We start from the raw sequence: 7,161 nt of genomic DNA on the forward strand, positions 1-7,161 counted from the left end.
CATATATAGATATCTATAAACATACTCATACACATATATGCACATATGCACTCATATACATATATATGTATATATATGTATATATATATATGACTTGTCATCTCTTTCTCTGGAAGTGGATAGCATTTTCCTTCATAGGTCCAAGTCTTTCCATATTTTTCTATATCATTCAGCTCATCATTTCCTACATCACAGATTATTCCAACACAATCACATCCTATCTGAAAGATTGTCCATGAAAGTTTTTTACCCAATTTTCTGCAATCCTTCTATTCTTGGCTGCATTGATATTATTTATTTTTAACTTAAAATAATTGAATTTATCCATTTTATACTTCAACAGTGTCCTCACCTTATAATATACTTTAAGGTCTGATACTGCTGAATCTTCTTCCCTTGCATCATATTTTCTCTGGTTAGAACAATTAATTCTTCATTTTGTGTTTCTGTACTTCCCTAAAGTCAATCCCATTAAGACCAGCCTAATAAGAAATAGCTTAAAAATAAAAATAGGAAGCTTATGCACCTATTACATCAAATACAACACTGAGACCACTAGAAACTTCCTTGGCTCAAGTCTGCCTTCTTTTGAGTTATCCTACAAATGAAAGCAAAGCTCCAGGTCTTAAGGACTAATTACATGCAATATTTAATTTTGTTTATTACTATCAACATTAATGTTTACTGATTAAGATTTTTTAATTTGTTTTTCAATTCGGCAAAAATACTTCACTAATAACTTCTGCATGCTCATTCATTATTCTTTAACAAAATGTTGTCAGTCACAATAATATTTAGTGAGATCTGTAGTACATAATTTTTCTGAACATTCCTGTCCTTACTGGATGTGCGGGGAACAGAAGCAATGAATACGTTTCTCAGAAAACCCATACATAACACCGCCACAGATTTCCTCTGACCTTCTCTACGTAGTGTTCTGTGTCTAAAGAGGGCAACTAATCTGAAGACAGGACTGATTTGCAGAGACCTTGTAATTTATCTTTCCCCATGATTACAGTTTCCAATCTAACAAGCAGCCCCACAAATTGAACTCAGATCCACATGATCAATAGCTGAGTGTGACCCATTAGACATGGGTAGGTTAAATCACCCTTGGACAGAGACTACCCAAATGAAAGGCATAGAATTACCATCTAGTTAACATATATTGAAGTGGGTAGTACAAACACGCAAAATAATACACTGACAAACCTATCTCAGATTTAGTGAATACGGTGTCAAGGTTCTCTCTCTAATATTTTACATATGCATTGATGCTAAGTGATGATTGCTGCACCTATTTGGGCATAGAATGGATATATGCCAGGGGAATGAGATATATTGAGGTTGCATGTGCCAATTCTCCACGTACACAGACAGCCAAGGTAACTGAATTCAAATCATTTAAGAACTAGTGACAGTGGATGTATTGTTTCTGTTGTTTGCACCTATATTTTTGAAAATTCAATACAATAATAGCTTCCTATGTATCTATGAGAAAAAGTACTGAGAAGATGAGAAGGCTAGCCTCACTTCTAGGCAAGTCTAGGTAGCAGCAAGAAGCCTTGCACAAACTCAGTTCTCATAATGAAAGAAGTCATCCTTGAATCTAACTTATATCCCATATATATTAGTTTAAGCCTGGGCACAATTAACTAGGAAGGGCTTTATGATTCAAGTCAATTCAATTCAACAAGCATTTATTACATATATACCATGTGGCAGGCATTATATTGGTGCTAGGGATACAATGGCAAAAATAAAAGTCCTTAGACTTAAGAAGCTTATAGTTTATGTTGGATCAATGTGCATAAGAGGATCATACCCACCCCCCCCATGCATTTCCATTTCTGAATTCTCATGGTATGCTTACTTCTTTTTCAACAATGTTACACCGATGTTTCACATTCTGCTTGTTACTTTCTATGACCCCTAGATCATCTTCTGGAGCATAGCAAGTCCTTAATCCTTCTTCATTTTATTTTGGTGCCATGCACTTTTCCTCTCTGGATGGACTGCTCAGTGTTTGTTTTTCTCTCTTGGTTCAAATGAAATGGGTCTTTGGAAAGGTACTCCTGAATGCTCAAAGTTTCTTCACATATAGACAGGGGACTCACTTCCCCAGAGCACCCTGTTGAAGCAATGTTGTGGGTCACTTCCCTGCCAGCACATTGTCTTAATTGGGCACTCCCACTGCCACCCCAAGAAAAAGAAAATAGTGTGGGGAAGAAAGGGAAGCAATGCACTGCAGGACATTCAGTCCTCCCATAGCTATTCGCCTAATGCTATTTCGGGAAACCATTCCATCCACACTGAAGTGGTCACATTAATTCTTATCAGTGCAGCATGGCTATGTGGAATATATAGCCGGGAACACTAAACTCTCTCCTTCAGAGAGAAGGGGCAGGGAAGGCTCTTCTCTACCTTGTATCCTTCCTAGGCTTAAAGGAGAAAACCTTAGCTCATCCCCTTTGTTCCTGACAACTTCTTCTAGATAAAGATAAAGATGAAGAAAAATCTAAATAACATCCACTTTTTAGTCCTCCCATTCTTAGTGCTTTAGCTTCCATTAACCTTTTCTGACTGACATTTTGATGAGGGTGCTCTTCTTTCTTTCCATTGGGTTTCTAATTATTTATCTCTTTACCCAGAAATCATTTGAACCACCCTGATGCTTACAACTGAAGGCTTTCAAGCTAGATAAAGATTAGCCTGCCCTTTCTTGCATCAATTAATCAATGTGGGCTGTTTGGCAGTTTTACCTTTGAACTTTGGTGCTTCCACAGTGAATTCATAAAGCATGATTTGTGGTGTGGTCCTCATTTACACAGCAATAAGAACGTCCCTCTATCTGGAGGCTTTGATAAAGTGTCAGAGGACACAGCAATCTATGCAGAGAAAAAAAGGCGCTGATTGTCTTAGGCTAGAAATTGATTTGTTAACTTGAACTATAGGCTGCAGGACAAAGCAAGTGAGTTGTGAATGAAGCAAGCTTCCTCAGTTTCTAGATTCCACCTGTTTCACTGAGGCTATGGGCTAAGTCAACATTAAATACTTTTTTTTGAATGCTTGAGCTTCTAAAGGGCTGTCCTGTGTGAATGTGGCCATGCTGCATGTTTGTAATCCTTGACAATGAAAGTTATCATTGCAGTTTCTCAACTTTTATATTTGAACTTCCATCATAGCCTGCTTCATATGGAAAAAAGAACTGGGGTGGCATATACTGTAAAGGACTGGATACACTTAGATTCATAGCAATTGCAAACTACTTTAGCATCACCAAATGCAGAGAACATAGATTTCTATGAATTTCATTGTCATTATGGGTAGCCTCAATTCCATTATGGATTGAGTGAGTGGTTGTCTAGGAGTACAGAAGATTAAATCTGGAAAGGACCCTAAAATCATCTAGTCTAACCCCCTCCCCCTACACTTTATAAAGGGAGAGATTGTGGCTCAAAGAGTTTTAGTAATTTAAGACCGTATTGGTTAGAGATAGAAACAGAGAAGAAACAGGTCTATTCAGACTCCTAATGCAAAGGCTCTCTTCACTATGTGACAATGTCATCATTGTTAGAAGAAGACACTTAATTCAATTAAGCAAACATTTATAAGCTCCTGTTATGAGCATTATGCTAGTCCCTAAGGGAGATTAAAAAAAATTAGAAAGACATAGCCTTAAAGAAATGGAAATTGAGGCAATGTCTATCCATTGGGAATGGCTTAACAAGTAGTAGTATATGATTGCGATAGAATATTATTGTGCTATGAGAAATGACAAGCAGGATGCTCTCAAAAAAACCTGGGAAGACTTACACAAACTGATGCAAAGTGAAGTGAGCAAAGCCAAGAGAACATTGTACACAGTAACAAAAAATAACTGGATGATGATCAGCTGTGAATGACTTAGCTATTCTCAATAATACAATGATCCAAGTCAATTCCAACGAACTCATGAAAAATGCTATCCACCTCCAGAGAAAGAACTGTTGGAGTCTGAACGAAGATCAAAACCTGCTTTTTTAAACTTCATTTTTCTTGTTTGTTTTTGGTGTATGTTTTCTTTTATAACACAACTAATATGGAAATATGTTTTGTATGACTTCACATGTATAATCAATATCATTGCTTACCTTCTCAAAGAGAGAATCTGGAATTCAAAATAATATTTTGATAAATGTTAATTTTTTTTAAAATGTAACTATGAAATATTTAATGAAATGAATTTTTAAAATTTCTTTAAAACAAAGAAATAGCTTTTGCCATCAGAGAGTGCCTGACCCCTGACTTAATGTTCCCAATCACTTCCAAGATCAAATGTAAAATCCTGTTTGGCATTGAAAGCTCTCTTCCCACTGTCCCCTCCCTGCCACCTTCCTAGTTTTCTTACATCTTTTTTTTTTTTGGTGAAGCAATTGGGGTTAAGTGACTTGCCTAGAGTCACACAGCTAGTGAGTACTATGTGTCTGAGGCTGGATTTGAACTCAGGTCCTCCTGCCTCCAGGGCCAGTGCTCTAGCTACTGTTCCACCTAGCTGCCCCGTCTTCTTACATTTTACACACAAACACACACACACACACACATTCTTCAAACCAGTGACACTGGCCTCATTGTTGTTCCTCAACAAAATGCTTTATCTCTCATATCATTTTCTCTGACTTTCCCATGTCTAGAATACTCTCCCTCCTGTCTTCCCTGACTTCCTTCAAGTCCCAGCTTAAATTCCATCTTCCATATGAAGACTTTCCTGATTCCTCTTAATTCAATGCCTGAGAGAAAGAGAGAGAGAGAGAGAGAGAGAGAGAGAGAGAGAGAGATGTATGTTTGTTAATAAATACAACTGTTTCTTTCCTGCTATAATGAACTTGAGAACTGCATTTAGCATTAGAGGCCCTAGGTTCTGGCTCTGTCACTGCTTGTGTGAACTTGGGCAAGTCTATAGTCCTCAGTTGCTTCCCCTGTGAAATGAAGGGATTAAAATAGATGGCCTCTAAATCTATGACCTTATGATTCCATATAGTTGTATCAAAATCATGGCTTATAATACTCAATTAGTTTACTATTTTGCCCTTAATAGAGATAGCATTATTTTTTCTTTCTTAATTCATTTATGACATGAGAAGTAAAGCCAAATAAAATAAAAAGCCAAATAAAACAAAAAACCTAATAGCAAAAGTAAAGAAATGGGAATTTAGTGTTAAGTAACTGCTTCCTAATTGTAGATATATGTTTCAAAAGAGAGTGTCAATATGCAGCCCATAGAGTTTTATTTTTATTTGAGTTTGACACCATTGAGGTACATTACTAAGAATCACTAGGTGATGGCATGCTCATGAAGGAAAACAAGAAGTCAGAAAAAGCAGCCAGGAACTTAAGGTTAAAAGGTCTACATATTCAACAATCAGCTCTTCAAAAAACTAAATACATAAATGTGCACATGACACACTTTTAAGCTTTGTCTGCATTATTAACATTTTCTCTATTACTTTCTTAAGTCTAGACCACCAATAAAATAATCTATCAAGTCCTAATTTGTAGTATTGCTGATTTCCAAGGTGTAGAATGGATGCCCTGAAAATTTAACAGTTGGATCTCAAGAGACAGTTGGATCTGTCTCCAACTACACTGGTTATTTCCCTTCCTTGCCTTCCTTGTTCCCCATCCAGCTTTGGAGGTGTCTGTCTTGGGTCCAGGGTGGGAAGTCAGTGAGTAGGCTGCCCCAGGTTGCAGCTGCCAGTCCTAGCCCCAGTGTACAGGTCAGCAGATGCCTTGCACCATTGGGGTCCCTGTCTTTATTCTTTCTTTACTTGGCGGTCACATGCACACTCCCTGCCACAAACTGAAAAATCTCTCTTTCCATTCTTATGGTCTTCAGTAAATCCGAAGGCTTTTGGCTTTGTAAAACCTCTTTGGCTTTGTAAAAATACTACTCTATCATGGGATCTTAAATTTAAGGCTAGATGGAACAAAAGAGGTCATCAAGCCCACTCCCCTCATTTTACAAATGAGAAAAAGGAGGCCAAAGACATTAAGTGACTGACCAAGGATCATAAAGTTAAGTATTCAAGCAAGATTCAAATCCAATTCTCTCTGCCTCCAAGTCCAAAGCCAACTGCCTGATTTTTAAAAATCCTGGCCCTACTAAGATTCATTCCTGCAGACCAGCTTTCACATTCACCTAAAGACTCCTGGACATTGCTTAGTGGGCTACTGTGCATTCATGTTTTACAAACATGAAAAATAAACAATCCAAATTGTAAATAGCTATCTTTTCTTATTCACATTCTAATTTGATTTCTTAACCATTTTCTAAGGGATGGTTTATATTATTCTCATACTTTCATTCTAATCATAGCTAACTGAATTTCATACTTCCTTCAACCTTAAAATATGAAAAACATCACCAAATACCAAAATCAAATGCCCAATGATCAATGGACAGATTTAATTTTATTATGCACCCTCACATCCCCAATAGAAACTTAGTTACTCAATTTGGTTTCAAAAACAGGAATTTCCCTTAATCATAAATACACACCTGACTTAGAAAAGGAGAAGAGCCCTCATCATATTGAACCTAATCTCTAATCACAGATCTGGCTTTCAAACTTTTTGACTATCTTTCTTTTAGTTAAAAATGTAATTGGCACTTTAAAAAACTTCAAATGCATTACTGCAGCACTTAATGGATAATGAGTGAGGATTCAAATAGAAAGGCATTTTATATACAATACATGATTTTACTGTTGGTTCTAATAACACTGGGAAGGAAAGGGTGTGTGCGTAAAATTAAGTGGAAAATCATGTGGAGCCAAGCAAATTTTAGGCTTGGTCAGGCTCCAAATTTAGGAAAATTGTTCAAAGAATTAGGGAACCCTGAAGGCAGTCAGGTTCATCCATCTTTTCAACTTTCAAAATTTTTCTCTATCACTAAAATTAGTTCTGGCAGCAACAGTGGTGGAGTGGGGAGAGAGTGCTGAAAAGTCAACCCCAGACTTCATGGGATAAATGATCATTTAATAAACCAGTCTGGAATGTATGGAAGGACATCTTGATTCCAACTACTTACAATTTTTCTGTTTTCTGAAAGCATGTGTGGCAGACCAGAAAGCACCTTGGATTTGGAGTTAGAGAACTTGGGTTTGAAGGATGGTTCTGTTT

This window comes from Phascolarctos cinereus, unplaced genomic scaffold (genome assembly GCF_003287225.1).
Source record: "Phascolarctos cinereus isolate Bilbo 61053 unplaced genomic scaffold, phaCin_HiC Scaffold_726;HRSCAF=1367, whole genome shotgun sequence".
In the NCBI taxonomy this organism is placed as follows: Eukaryota; Metazoa; Chordata; class Mammalia; order Diprotodontia; family Phascolarctidae; genus Phascolarctos; species Phascolarctos cinereus.